Source organism: Panthera pardus, unplaced genomic scaffold, assembly GCF_024362965.1.
Source record: "Panthera pardus isolate Hobbes unplaced genomic scaffold, ASM2436296v1 HiC_scaffold_2, whole genome shotgun sequence".
Lineage (NCBI taxonomy): Eukaryota > Metazoa > Chordata > Mammalia > Carnivora > Felidae > Panthera > Panthera pardus.
The window spans coordinates 99516465-99532403 of NW_026526765.1; the positions used below are offsets into that span (position 1 = coordinate 99516465).

The 15939-nt window shown below is 42.9% G+C and overlaps 1 protein-coding gene across 1 annotated transcript in view; it reads left to right on the top strand.

Moving 5' to 3' along the window:
• The window catches only part of GCNT4 (glucosaminyl (N-acetyl) transferase 4), a 128573-nt gene that overhangs the window by 76188 nt on the left and 36446 nt on the right, over positions 1–15939 (top strand). The gene's annotated exons all lie outside the window — the stretch shown is intronic.

Consider the following 15939-nt stretch of genomic DNA (forward strand, 5'->3'; position numbering starts at 1 on the left):
AATCTGTCTCCTACAAATACACTTCCGGATACAAAATAGAATATCCAAAAAGTTATTTATTTCATTGTTGTTTATAATGGTAAAATAGTTGGAAACGGCCCAAGTGTCCAGGATAAACTACAGGTACATCCACACAATGGAGTCTGAAGAAGCAGAGAAACAGAATGAGGAAGATGCGGAGTGGTTATTAGAATATCTACAATGTATATTAAGTGAAAACACTTCATAGAGGTCAGAACATTGTCTACTGTTTGATACAGTTTATTAAGAAAATGAGGGGAAAGACTATATAGACATTGTTGCTTATGTTTACAAAATGAAGAACAGGAAAAATGATTGTATACAGGGGATAGGGAGGGACAAGGTGAAGGGATAAAGGTGGAAATGAGACTGCTCTCTGTTTATCTTTCTGTATAGTTTTGACTTTTGAATCTTGTAAGATAACTATTTTAAAAATGTAAATACAAAAGTTAAATGACATTCTAGAGAAACTACATACAAGACTAACAGCCATCTTATAGACTGAATGTTTGTCATGGAATGTTGTGGAATGTATGTCTGTGACCCCTCCTCCCCCCCCCCCCCCACCACCACCAAATTTATACGTTGAAATCCTAGCTCATTTGGTTAAGCTTCCAATTCTGGCTCAGGTCATGATCTTGTGGTTTGTGAGTTCAAGCCCCGCATCAGACTCTGTGTGGACAGCTCAGAGCCTGAAGCCTGCTTCAGATTCTGTCTCTTCCTCTCTCTCTGCCCCACCCACCTTGTGCTCTGTTTTCTCTCAAAAAATAAATAAATGTTAAAAAGAAAGAAAGAAAGAAAGAAAGAAAGAAAGAAAGAAAGAAAGAAAGAAAGAAGTCCTAACCCCCCAAAGTGATGGTATTTTGAGATGGGGGTCTTTGGGAGGTAATTAGGTTATGAGTGTGGAGCCCTCGTGATGGAATTAGTGCCCTTATAAGAGGACATACTAGAGGTCCTTCTCTCTCTCTCTCTCTCTCTCTCTCTCTCTCTCTCTCTCTCTCTCCTTCTCTCTCTTCTCTCCTCTCTCTTTGCAATGAAAACACAGCCATCTGCAAACCAGGAAGTCAGCCTTCACCAGACACAGGATCTGCCAGCACCTTGATTTTGGACTTCCCAGCCTGCAGAACTGTAAGAAATATTTGTTGTTTAAGCCACCCAGTCTTACAGCAGCTTGAACTAAGACAGGCCATCATAAATAAAAAGCCTTCATAAATCAATAAGAAGTTTCAATCTAATAGAAAAATGAACAAAGAAGATTCTGGTGAAAAAACACACTCCTATGTGTCTTCTCTAGTCCCAGCATTCTACTTCACTTCTGCTATTTCTGATCACCAAATGTGTGGTAATTCTTCCACACCAAGCAATCCTGCAACCCCAGCAGGCTGTTATATAATTTAACTCAATCCTGACACTCTGTCTGAAGATAGTTTCAGATCCCACAAAGTCAAAGTCAATCCGAGAAGACCGCCCTTTCCTTCAACTTCAGATGCTAATCACAAGTCCAGGTTGTTACCTGAACTCGTGACCAACTGGCTATAAATCAGAAGTTCCCATGACCCCCTTCTCAGGCTCAGCTCATTTGCTAGAGCCACTCACAGAACTCAGGAAAACAGTACTTTCTAGATTACTGGCTTGTTACAAAGGATATTAAAGGATACGAATGAATAACCAGATGAAGAAGTACATCTTTCAAGTTCCAGAGCTTCTGTTCCTTTGAATTTGAGGTGCACCACCTTCAGGCACTTTAAAGTGTTCCTGCAAGCCAACCCAGAAGTTCTCTGAGCTCCTCATTTGGGGGTTTTGTGAAGGATTCATTTATGTACACACGATTGATTAGATCTTTGCCATTAGTGACTCAGTCACTCTCTAACACTTCTTCCATCCCCAGAGATCAGGGGATGGGACTGAAAGTTCCATCCCTCTAACCATAAAGTTGGTTCCGCTGGCAACCGGCCCCTATCCCTGGGTGCTTTCCAAAAGTCACCTCGTTAACACAAACTCAGGTGTGGCTGGAAGGGGCTTGTTATGAATAGCGAAAGTCACTCAGGAAATTCCAAAGGTTTTAGGAGCTGTGTGCCAGAAATGGCAACCAAACAGATGCAAATTGAAACAATAAGATTTTTTCATGCATCTGATTATCTTAAATTTAAAAGATTGATAGTATCATTGAAGGGTAGAAGGACGGGGAAACAGAATCTTTATTCAGCTGTTGGTATGAGAATAAACTGGTAGGGTCTTATGGAATGTCTTCAAAATTCCAATTCTAGAAATGTGTGCCAAATACATGCTTGTAATAAACATCAGTATACTACAGTGATGTTTATTTCAGCATTGGCTGTAATAGTAACACATTGGAAACAGCTTAAATGTCTATTATGTTATGATACAGCCTTACAATGGAACACGAGGCAGTCATTAGAAGAATGAGGTGGCTGTGTATGTACTAACATAGAAAGATCCTTAACACATATTATCAAGTGTACAGAGCAAATTGCAGTAATTATTACCATATTTTTGTAAATCAGAGGATTAATGGTTTTATCATATCCATGTATATATGTGCATGAGATAACCTCGTGTAAGAGCTGACATTTCATGCCATTCAAAATGTTTAGTACTAGGGGTGCCTGAGCGGCTCAGTCAGGTTAAGCGTCCCACTTCAGCTCAGGTCACGATCTCACAACTTGTGGTTTCAAGCCCCACGTTGGGCTCTGTGCTTACAGCTCAGAGCCTGGAGCCTGCTTCAGATTCTGTGTTTCCCTCTATCTCTCTCTGCCCCTCCACTACTTGTGCTCTGTCTCTCAAAAATAAACAAAAGAATTTTAAAAAATGTTTAGAATTGAAGGAAACCTTAAAAGTCATTTAATGTTGTGGTTTCCAAAATTAAGTTTGTTTTCTAATTGCATCAGAAACCATAGGGAAACGTCTTTTTGTTTTTTTTGGCAATAAAGTATTTTTTTATTTTATTATTATTTTTTTTTAATTTACATTCAAATTAGTTAGCATATAGTGCAACAATGATTCCAGGAGTAGATTCCTTAGTGCCCCTTACCCATTTAGCCCATCCCTTCCTCCCACAACCCCTCCCGTAACCCTCAGTTTGTTCTCTATATTTGTGAGTCTCTTTTGTTTTGTCCCCCTCCCTGTTTTTATATTATTTTTGTGTCCCTTCCCTTACGTTCATCTGTTTTGTCTCTTAAAGTCCTCATATGAGTGAAGTCATATGATGTTTGTCTTTCTCTGACTAATTTCACTTAGCATAATACCCTCCAGTTCCATCCACGTAGTTGCAAATGGCAAGATTGCATTCTTTTTGATTGCCGAGTAATACTCCATTGTATATATATATACCACATCTTCTTTATCCATTCATCCATCGATGGACATTTGGACTCTTTCCATATTTTGGCTATTGTTGATAGTGCTGCTATAAACATTGGGGTGCATGTGTCCCTTTGAAACAGCACACCTGTATCCCGTGGATAAATGCCTAGTAGTGCAATTGCTGGGTCCTACGGTAGTTCTCTTTTTAGTTTTTGAGGAACCTCCATACTGTTTTCCAGAGTGGCTGCACCAGCTTGCATTGCCACCAACAATGCAAAAGAGATCCTCTTTCTCCGCATCCTCGCCAACATCTGTTGTTGCCTGAGTTGTTAATGTTAGCCATTCTGACAGGTGTAAGGTGGTATCTCATGGTGATTTTGATTTGTATTTCCCTGATGATGAGTGATGTTGAGCATCTTTTCATGTGTCTGTTAGCCATCTGGATGTCTTCTTTGGAAAAGTGTCTCTTCATGCCTTTTGCCTATTTCTTCACTGGATTATTTGTTTTTTGGGTGTTGGGTTTGATAAGTTCTTTATAGATTTTGGATACTAACCCTTTATCTGATATGTCATTTGCAAATATCTTCTCCTATTCTGTAGGTTGCCTTTTAGTTTTGCCGATTGTTTCCTTTGCTGTGCATAAGCTTTTTATCTTGATGAGGTCCCAGTAGATCATTTTTGCTTTTATATCCCTTGCCTCCGGAGACATGTTGAGTAAGAACTTGTTGCAGCCAAGGTCAAAGAGGTTTTTGCCTGCTTTCTCCTTGAAGACTTTGATGGCTTCCTGTCTTATGTTTAGCTCTTTCATCCATTTTGAGTTTATTTTTGTGTATGGTGTAAGAAAGTGGTCCAGGGTCATTCTTCTGCATGTTGCTGTCCAATTTTCCCACCACCATTTGCTAAAGAGACTGTTTTTATTCCATTGGATATTCTTTCCTGCTTTGTCAAAGATTAGTTGGCGATACATTTGTGGGTCCATTTCTGGGTTCTCTATTCTGTTCCATTGATCTGAGTGTCTGTTCTTTTGCCAGTATCATAGCATCTTGATGATTACAGCTTTGTAATACAGCTTTAAATCTGGGATTGTGATGCCTCCAGCTTTGGTTTTCTTTTCCAAATTAGACTTATTAAGACATTTCCCCCATCATAGACAGTTTTCTCCATGAAATAAATTCTGTGCCAGAGATAAAGAAATGATGTTTGGATTCACTAAAAACCCTCTCTTCAAAACTGCCACTCAGTGGCCTTAGTTTGCCACTTAGTTCATCTGAGGTATCTCTCACATGGCCTCCCTGGCCGAAGATGCTTCTTCCAGCTAAATTCCATGGTTCCCAATTCCTGGTTCTGTTTTATATGGTTCTTTGGAAAAAAGTTCTGGAAACCATGCTACCCGTTCTCCTGATGCCCTTTGCCTGGAATCCATCTAGCTTCCAATGCCCTTCCTCGGCTGTAGCACACATGCCTGAATACACTCCAGGTAAAGCTTAGCTGCTCCAAAGAACAGTGGGATTATTGCTTTCAAAATATTGGCTGCAATATTCCTTTAATACATTAGCTGACTGGGAACCAGAAATGTGCCTCTCCTTTTCCTGACCTTAGTTCCAGATGGTTGAGATTTTATCAACATGCATGTTTTTGTCACAGATTAAACAATGGGTCAGATGAAGGTATAGAGTTCATTCTTCTCCCTCAGGTTACCATAGCCCCTATTCTAACATCAGTTCTCAAATATGGCCTACTGGGAAATTTGAGCTTTATTTTCCAGACCCAGCACAATCTGTTCCTCTAGATCTAGTGCTTTTGGAGGAAGCTAAAATTCCAGAAGAATCTTCTGACCGATTAAACTCTCCAAATGAAAGCTTTGCTAAGAACAAACATCAAATGTGCTAGCTGTTGTTTTTAATAATTTAATAAGGTAAATATATTGTTATCCTTCAAAAATAGCATCTCTCAAAGTCAGCCTCCTATCTCCATTTCTTTCTTTTTTTGATTAAAAAAATTTTTTTAAACGTTTATTTATTTTTGAGAGAGAGAGAGTGCGTGAGCAGAGGAGGGGCAGACAGAAAGACACACACAGAAGCCAAAGCAGCTCTAGGCCCTGAGCTGTCAGCACAAAGCCCAATGTGGGGCTCAAACTCAAGAACCAGGAGATCAGGGCCAGAGCCAAAGTAGGACGCTTAACTAACTGAGCCACCCAGGCACCCCTCTCCATTTTTTTTTTTTTTTTTTTTTTTTTTTTTGAGGTAAGTTTGGATGCCTAACTTTAGGCATTAACTTTGTTTAGGATCCATTGTAGACAACTAGTATAGCTTATTTATTTATTTATTTATTTATTTATTTATTTATTTATTTTTAACGTTTATTTATTTTTGAGACAGAGAGAGACCGAGCATGAACAGGGGAGGGGCAGAGAGAGAGGGAGAGAGAGAGAGGGAGACACAGAATCGGAAGCAGGCTCCAGGCTCTGAGCCATCAGCCCAGAGCCCGACGCGGGGCTCGAACTCATGGACCACGAGATCATGACCTGAGCTGAAGTCGGACGCTTAACCGACTGAGCCACCCAGGCGCCCCTAGTATTTAAATGGACACGTGTAAAAGCTATTCAGAGCAGGAATGTGGACTCATCTTTCAGGAACATGGTTTTGTAGTGGATACAAAGTAGGTTAGCTTCTGGCTTAGCACCTTCCTGGCTGCCCACTCAAGACTGGCCAGTGCTGATTGGTCCAAGAGTAGAAGACACTGACCCAGACTGGACCAGTAAGAGAAAATTTGAATGGAATACACAGGCAGGTGGAGTTGAGGCGTCTAAAGCCATACCCCAGAGGGGTCCAGGAGCTCCTGCTGCTGCTCTGGTCCTGCCTTCCTCTGGGTTCTGCTCTACCATTCAGAATCCTTCCTGTGTAAATCTGTTTTTCATTATGTTGGTCAGAATTGAACATTAATCAATATTAAATTTGAGAGTTGTCTCCAGAGTATGGTCATAAGAATTTGTCACTAGCCCTATGCTCCTTGTCATTTCTGTCAGAGCCTTAAATCAAACCTTAATGTAGCTGCACTTTACCCGGAGCCTGGGTTCTGCATTTCTGGTAGGCTTCTAGGGGGCAGGGGCATAGCCTGTACTTTGAGCAGTGGGAACTTGAATACATACAAGTTGTGGTTCTTAAATCTGCAGAGGTCCCAAAGTTTTTTTTTTGTTTGTTTGTTTTTTGGTTTTTGGGTTTTTTCCCCAAAGTTTAAAGCAAATGCTGATGTAGAATTGCCAAATCTAGACATTTATACCCTAAATTAAAGTTGGTATAGAATAGGCAGGACTATTAGTAACAGCCAACACAGATGCTAGACTATGTGCTTCTGTATTTTCAAGGGATCGTTTCAGTGACCCATGAAACGTATGTTATAATTATCCCCATTATAGAAATGAGTCAAGTGGGACCTAGTAGTGCCCAAGGTCACATAGCTATTGAGAAGTGGAGGCCAGGTGGGGCCCCAGCTGTCAGATTCCAGAGCCCTGCTCTGAACCAACACAGTGTCTTTCTCAACGGAAGGACTGCATGCGTCAGCATGCTCAGCTCAGTGTGGGAAGCTCTTCTGCCTTGAGTAGGAAGCAGATGGATTAGATGACCTACAGGCTCCAGCCTACCTTCCACCTAATCAAGAGTCTGGACTTGCCAAGCCCAAACTACAGTTTCCCTTTCCTTATCTCCTGTTGCAGTTTCTCATAGTGAAATGGAGAAAATAAACCTCACAGAGAAATTTGGGACTTAGAAGGAGAGAATGGAGGCGATCTAGAGGGGATCTGCACAGAGAGGTGCTTCATCAGGCAAGACTTCCAGCAGCTCTGACCCATGTCTTGGGAGGTGATGAGCCTCCTCTCATACCACAGTGGTCAGGGCTCTCCAGAGAAACAGGACCAATGCAATGTGTGTATTTATATATACAGAGAGAAAGAAACCTATTATAAGAAATTGGCTCACATGTTTATGGCAGGTGACAAATCTCAAGATGTGCAGTCATCGAGCTGGAGACCCAGTGATGTAGGTTGGCAGGCTGGAGACCCAGGAAGAATCAATGTTTCAGTGAGCATGAGGACAGGTAAACAAGAACAACAACAACAACAAAAACCTTCACCCATGTCCCATGTCAAAGGCAATCAGGCAAGAGGAGTTCCCAGTTATTCAGGGAAAGATGGGCCTTTTGTTGTATTCAAGCCTTCAGAGGGTTGGATGATGCCCTTTAGGCCAAGGTAGGCAACCTGCTTTACTCGCTCAATGAATTTAAATGTTCAACTCATCCAGAAACACCCAAAATAATGTTTGGCCAGATATCTGTGCCCTGGTTGGCAGAGCCAAATTGACATGTAAAATTCACCATCTCTCCCGCTTTCTCCCAAGGATCTCCCTGACTGACTCTCCCATCCCTCGTCCCGGGCTGAGATAGTAGATTTCACTTGGAGCAGCCCTCACTTGGCACAGGCTGTGGATTGGGCTGCCCTCCGCCCCAACCTTGTACAAATACAAATCAAGGATGATTTTGTTTTCACTTTTTTAGAGTTAAAGGCATTATCTAGAAGACATCCAGATGACTCCTCCAGCTTTGAAATCTAAACATTTATACTTCTGGAGGAAAAGTGTCAGTCTTTTGGAAATCCTTTGGAGGAGGCTCACTTTGTGTCATCATAAGGATCTTTGAGTCTGTGGAAAGGGACTGTGCATGTTCACATTGGAATCATTTACTGGGGGTTCCTTAAAAGACAGATTGAAATAAAAGTATAAATAAACAATAAATAGGAGCACCTGGGTGGCTCAGTCTGTTGAGCATCTGACTCTTGATTTCAGCTCAGGTCATAATCTTACAGTTCTAGGACTGAGCCCTGTGTCGGGCTCTGTGCTGAGCACGGAGCCTGCTTGGTATTCTTTCTCTCTCTCTCTCTCTCTCTCTCTCTCTCTCTCTCTCTCTCTCTCTCTCCCCCCTCTCCCTCTCCCTATGCCCCTCTCCCCAACTTGAGTTTTGTCTCTTAAATTAAATTATAAGTAAATAACACCCCCCAACACACACACACACACACACACACACACACACACACACACACACACATTTCAGAGAAGTGAGTTCTCTTAGACGGCACCAGAAATGGCATCTAAAACCAAAAGGAAAATTCTATGTAGTGAGGCAGAGAAGTTATTTTCTAGTAACTATTGTTAACAAAGTTTGGTGAGTAATATGTAAGTAACAAGAGTAATAAATGAGTCATCATGTCTTTATTCTTTTATGATTGTGGAATGCAAGCAGTGAGCTTTGTACCAGAAAACTGCATAATTGCTTTTTTCAAGCAGAGAATTTACAGCATTATCTGCAGAAAAGGCAGAGATAGTACTATCTGTGGAATTCTGCTGAGTGCACCAACTTACTTACTATTATGATTTGTCTGCAGAGAAGTAAAGGTAACCTTAGTTCAAGACAAACTCTGTCATTCCTGTCTCCACTATGTGATCCTTCATCTCTGTAGAACTGTCAGTCCCCCACCAACCATAGAGAATGAGCCTACAGACAGGGCAGGAAGCTGCGAGAACCGGGTTCTCTCTATTCCCAAGCCAGCCAACACCATGACTTGAGTCAAATTTGGGGCAGGGGGAAGGATGCTGATTGATGCTGTAAAGATCTGCCTCCTGGATATTCCATGGGTACCAGACACGCACAGAGCCTGGCTGTAGGGGCGCTGCTGGCACTGAGCAACTTTTCAAAAATGGAGTCTAGAGTTGGTGGTTCAAGGGCCTTCCATGGTCATTAAGATAAAAACCATGGCTGGGCCCCCTACAGCCACCGGTCAACTCTCAGACCCAGGATGTGGGTCACAGGGCTTCCTCCTATGTTCCTCATCCCATCAGGATGCTTTCCCTTCTCCGTTTGCTTTAGACATCTTGAGCCTTCCCCGACCACTTCAACCAGGGCGATTTTCCCCTGGCACATTCTCACAGTATCTCGTCCCTCTGACTGTAGCTCTGGTCCCCAGCTACAGTTTCACATGTGTGTGTAATCACTCCACCTGGGCTGGTGTCCCATGTAAATTGTGGGCTTTGTAAGTGCAGGGCCTCTCCTGGTTTTGATCACCTCTGTGTCCTCGGGGTGTGGCGCGTTGTTGGTGTTCCATTACAAATATTTGTTGAATGGATGACTGAATGGATGAATGGCAAGTGGGGAGAAGGTTGTGACCTCAAGGAACTGAGGCAGTGTATGTTCATCGTGAGCTCCAGACCCTGCGATCTTATCCTAAACATATGTACTGTCTTAGTCTGTTCAGGCGGCAATAGCCATATACCGTAGACTGGGTGGCTTATAAACAGCTGAAATGTGTTGCTCCCCGTTCTGAAGGCTGGAAGTCCGAGATCAGGATGCAGCATGGTCAGGTTCTGGTGGGGGACCCTGCTGGGGTGAGACTGCTGACTTCTCGCTGTGTCCTCACGTGGCAGAAGGGGCTAGGGAGATTTGTGGGGTCTCTTTTATAAGGGCCCTGTTCCCAGTCATGGCAACTCCCCTTGTCATGACCTCATCATCTCTTAAATGCCCAACCTCCTAATACCATCTCCTCGCGAGTTAGGATTTCAACATATGAATTTGTGGGGAACGCAAACATTCGGACCACAGCATATGGTAATTATGGAAGTGGAGAACAGAGAAGAGTGGGACACACTACAGATTAGAAGCTCTGCCCTTGGGGCAGACACCCTTGGTTTGAAACGTAGTTTTGTCACTCGCTAGTTAGTTACAAACTTGGGCAATTGCTTTGACTCTGCTTCCTCAGTTTTCTCATGTGGAAAATGGGGCTGATTCTGGTACCTAGCCCTGTCCTGTAAGACTACATGAGATAATGCAGGAACATCTTTGGCACATAGTAAGTGCTCAGTCAATGCTAGCTGCTGTTATTTATGATAGCAAAGGCCTCACCTCCTCAAAAACCCCGCTCCTCCTTAATCACTACACATTGTGTAGGTATAGGAAACTTCACTTGGCAGCCTGAAGATATTTTAGAGTGGTCTGATAGCTTATCATAAGGGCTTTTTTGGGGCACTAATAATTCAATGGGAGTTAGTAAGGAGTGAGATACAAGAAAGAAAAGTACTTTTAACAAGTCACATGAAAAGGACATTTGAACTTGGGTTAAAAAGCAAGGAAGATATGTTCACATCTCCAAGATCAACTTTCAGGAGGAAAACATGGCATGTGTAGGATACAACAACCATTGTGGGTTGACCCCTACTCAGCTCCCTCTACTGTCCATTTCCCTGAGGGCCTTAGCCCGTGAGGAAGTGGAAACACAGGCCACGTACCCACTTCTGGTTTGCTAAGTGGCTCTTGCAACCCATTAAGAAGCACTCCCAGAGGGACAGTCAGTTCAGCTCAAGGGCAGTGCTGAGTTGTTAATGCAATCCCTGAATTTGATTCAATGTCCATTTGGGCCTGGTTTTTCACCCAAGCTGCCCTGGCTGTGGAGTCATACACCTTTGGGGGTTCTCATCCACTCTGACATCCTGGCTGACAAAAGTGGGCTGCTGGAAACCTACTTTTATCCTGAGATCTCTGGATTGGTTTCATTTTTGGACCCAAATGGTTTGACTGCTAAATTTTTTACTTTGAGTTAGTAGGAGGGGCTGTACTGAATACAGCCAACGACAGACATAGAAGTCATTCATTCTGGTGAACAGGCAGGATTCCAACTGCCTCATCTATGCAAGTACAAGCAGAATTGGTGTGAGAGCCAAATACTCTAGCATGAAAAAAATAACCAAAGAAGACTCATTACTGGGGTAGATCCAAATTGCTGACTTGCCCCCAAATATGTCCCCTATTTAGTTCACGCAAAAATGCAAATACTCCCAGAAAGGAAAATACTTAATAATAACAACTGATATTTGCTGAGTGGTTCCCATGTGCCAGGCCCTGTGTCAAGAGCTTTACACAAATGATCTCATATAACCCTGTCAACAGACCCCTGACTATCATCACTTTGCAGATAAAGAGATAGAGAGGCTCCAAGGGCTTAAATATGTGTGCTGAGGGTGGAACCAGGCAGCCTGGCCTCAAAGTCCATCCTCTTTACTACCACTCTGAACAGTTTCCCCACTTGCTTCTATAATGTTTGTTCATCTTCCAGCAGTTTATGCCAAATGCTATGGGGAAAAGGAAACTCAGTCAGACACAAATTATGCCTTTGAAGAGCCAATCACCAAGCAGAGCTGTTGAGACCAACGTGGAATCTTAAAATAAGCATTTATTTATTTATTTTTTAATGTTTATTTATTTTTGAGACAGAGAGAGACAGAGCATGAACAAGGGAGGGTCAGAGAGAGAGGGAAACACAGAATCCGAAACAGGCTCCAGGCTCTGAGTGGTCAGCACAGAGCCCGACGCGGGGCTCAAACTCACGGACTGCGAGATCATGACCTGAGCCGAAGTCGGGCGCTTACCCGACTGAGCCACCCAGGCGCCCCTTAAAATAAGCATTTAAATAGAACTTACCATGCACTTTAAGTATATTAACTCATTTAATCATCAAGACAAACTTGGTGGTTGATACTATGATCATCTCCATTTAATAAACGATAACACTAAGTACCTGAGGCCACACAGCTGCAGAGGTCTGAAGCTTGTATTTGAACCTGAGCTCTTAAAGGGACAAAAATGTTGAGGAGAGGGGTGCCTGGGTGGTTCAGTCCTTTAAGCGTCCGACTTTGGGTCAGGTCATGATCTCACAGTTTGTGAGTTCGAGCCCCGTGTTGGGCTTGGGGCTGTCACCTCAGAGCCTGGAGCCTGCTTCCGATTCTCTGTATCCCTCTCTCTCTCTCTCTCTCTCTCTGACTCTCCCCCACATGCACTCTCTCTCAAAATAAATAAATAAACATTTGAAAAAAAATTTTTTTTAAGGTTGAGGAAACAGCAATAAGGACAAACCTAGCTGCAAATGTGGTCACTCAGGACTCAGCAGTCTTCTGGGTGCACCTGTTTGGCCAATGGCAAATTCACCCTGCACTTTCCTCATTCTTTCAACAGTGCTTCATTTTAAATTAATTCATTCGACAAATGTTTGCTAAGCATCTGCAGTGTGCCAGGCCCAGGAGAGTCCATGGGTACAGAATGATGATAAGCTGAGGTACTCGTGAGGACCTCCAAGGAAACAGAGAACATATTCAGACCAGACCAAGGAGGTCAAATTGGCTTGACCAAGGAGGTCAAATTGGCTTGGCACAGGAGTCTCAAGGATGGGTGGAAAACTGCCAGGCAGACAAAAGGAAAGGTATTTTAGGCAGGGGGTTAATCACAGCCAAGACCCAGAGTTGTGAAGGAGCATGGTATCTGGAGAACAACATGGAGATGACTATGTTAGGTGAGTTGGATGAAGGAAGAAAAAGAGGTTTGGGTGGGAAGGTGGGCAGGGTGGGCCAGGCCAGATCATGAAGGTCCCTAAGTGACAAGTCAGAGTTTCCAGTTTTTCTAGCAGGCCACAGAAAGCTACTGGAAAAGTCTAACCAGGACACTGAACTGGTCTGATGTGCACCTTAGCCCTCTGATAGTAACAGCTCAAGGGCTGAATTAGAAGAGGGAGTCCACGTCGGAAGGCAAGAAGGCTCTTGTAGTGGCAAGAAGAGGGAAGTGAAGCTCTCAGTGGGGCTGAAGGGGTTTAGGATGGACCCTGTCTAATGTTTTGCTTTAATCGGTTTATTCTGTGCCTGGCGTTTCTTTGATGGCCTCAAACCAGAAAATGAATTAGTGTATTTGCAAAGAATTCACCAAGCCTATATTAAAATTGTCATATCCTCCCAACTTTCTGAGAAACTCAGGGTCAAGGGCCTGTATCTCTCTTCTGTCAGCAAATTTTGACATGAAAATAACAGGGCACCTTCTCGTGAGTGATCGAGACCTTGTACTTACTTATCCTTATCCTGTAAATGAATTCTTGCGATTATATTCTCCTATTTAAAAAAAAAAAATGCTTGTTTATTTTTGACAGAGACAGAGACAGAGACAAGCAGGGGAGGGGAAGAGAGAGAGGGAGCCACAGAATCTGAAGCAGGCTCCAGGCTCTGAGCTGTCAGCACAGAGTCCGACCCTGGGCTCGAACCCATGAACAGTGAGATCATGACCTGAGCTGAAGTCGGATGTTCAACCGACAGAGCCACCTAGGCACCCCAATTTTCTGATTTAATTTAGTTTTTAAAATGTGTTACCCTTGTAAATCCACAGATCAATCTTAGCCTCACTAACAATGGCACAAGCAGACATTACATGTGTGCTAACATGATAAATTCAGAAGTCCATTGCACGACCCAGGACAGAGTCCTGTCTGAATCACTCTCTAGATGTAACCAACAGTTTTTGGGATATACAGGAATTAGACATACAAGTAACCATAAGGAAGCCTTCAGCCAGATCTAGAATGCAGGACATTCTACAGGAATTATCAGCGTCTTCGATAAACTCGTGACACGAAAGAGATGAAAAGAAAAGATAATTGGTATGAATGAAAGAGAGCTAAAAGAATAACAACCCAATGTCATGCTTGAGCCACAATTCAAGGAAACACACTGTAAAAGACATCTTTCCCATTTGGGGATGATACTGAGGAATTAGTCATTTTGCTAGATGCGATAATGGTGTTGTGTTCACATATATTTTTAATGCCCTGTATTATATATTGGATATGTCACATAATCTCTGGGATAAATGAAAGAAATTTTATTCAATTAAAATAAAACACAATTGACAAGTTACTGATCACTGTTGGTTAACGAGAACCTAGAGTAAATTGTACTGTTGTTCTATATGTTTGAAATTTCCCATAATAAAAAAGTGTGTGCTAGCTAATTCTGCTTGCTTTTTTAATGTTTTTAGCATAAACACTTTAAGAAAAACAAACAAAATATATATTTTTTGTTTATTTATATATTTTTTGTTATATATATATATATATATGTATATATATATATGTATATATAAAAGAATTAACTATTTCCCACTACTCTAAAAACAATCCCTGCCAGTATTTAATGTATTTCCTTGCATTTTTTTTTTCTCTGCACACACTTGATTTTTACAGAGTTGGCAATCATTGTCCATTTCAAATTTTATTCTTATCTTCCCATAAAATATCATAGCATCTTTCATGTCATTATTCGGGCTTCATAACCAGTGGTGTGGCAACTCTTGTGACACGTGAGCTCACAGCTCTTCTTAAGCCTTAAAAACGCTTCTTCTTAGCTCTGTGTTCTTGAAGTCAGTCATTATGAGATTACGTAAGCCATGAACATCAGCAAACATTACAAATGGGAGCTTTGTTTCCTCAAAGAGCAGGTTGCTAGACATTTGCCTTCACATCATTGTTTATAACCATCATCTTTAATGGGCACCTAATAGCCCTTTGGTAAATACATGACAGCAAACAGTTACATGGTGCCTATTACATGCAGGTACTAAGTACTTTACTCATATTAGCTCAGTTAATCCTAACAATGGACCGTATGAGGTTGGTGTTCTTATGACCCACATTTCACAGATGGACCTGAGGCAGAAAGTGCTAACATAAATTGCCCAGTGTCCCACCTGTAGTGTAGATGGTAGCAAGCACTGGACCTGGGATTTGAACTCAGGTAGTCTTAATCCCACCCTTTTCTGCGGGAGCATCTCAGCTCCCACCCTCTTCTGCAGCTTTGTGCCTCTGCTGCAGCCAGCAACTGGCCAAGTGCCCTGTGAGGCCAGCGGCCCTGCTCCCTCCTCATTCAGTGAGTAGGCGAGACTGTGAGGTGGGCATCTCCAGTTTTCTCCCTGCAGCTCGAGTGCTTGCTTTGGGGAGCCCAGCACCCACCCCCACTGCTGCGGTTTAGATCACTCTCTCGGAACTGACTCTGCTCTCTGACAGAGCAAATGCACACCTGCTCTGCTAGCTGCTTACGAGCAGCTTTCTTGGGTTACTTTTTGAGTTGAGGTGGGGTTGGGGGCGGGGAGCGGCGGGGAATGGTGCCACAGCCCAAGCTGCAAGAACTACTGTGACCTCAGGGGCCCGGTGAGCTTTTGTATTACCCTGGGGGCAAGGACTCCATGGATGACTTCATTCTCCTGCCCTGGGAGTTGACCGTGTTTTAAGCATCTGCTGGGCAATCCAGAGCACTGGGCAGCATTCTATTTCTGGTGTAGCTGCTGAGTTGCCGAGTGATAACGGGCCAAGTCATTTGACCACAGCAATGATCCTTTTACAGAATAAGGGCATCATGAGACCCAAGTGTTTTCAGGACACTCAGAAGCCCTTGCAGGCAAGATGCTGTGTGTGCTTTTTATCTGTCACCACCCATCTCCTAGGGCCCAGCATTCACCTTGACAGGGGCGGGGACCCCCAGGGTGTCCAGTTCTGTGTTCTTACATCCATGTGATAAGTGAGAGATGCTGCAGTGGGGTGGCTACTTAGATGTCCCTAAAGCTTCTCAGCCCAGCTTTGGATAAGGGGCTTACAGGAAGCCAAGAATAGACCATGTCACCAAGAAACAGAAGAAAAGAGATATTGTCTTAGAAGATGTAGGATGTAGGGGTTTGATTATGATATGACTAAAA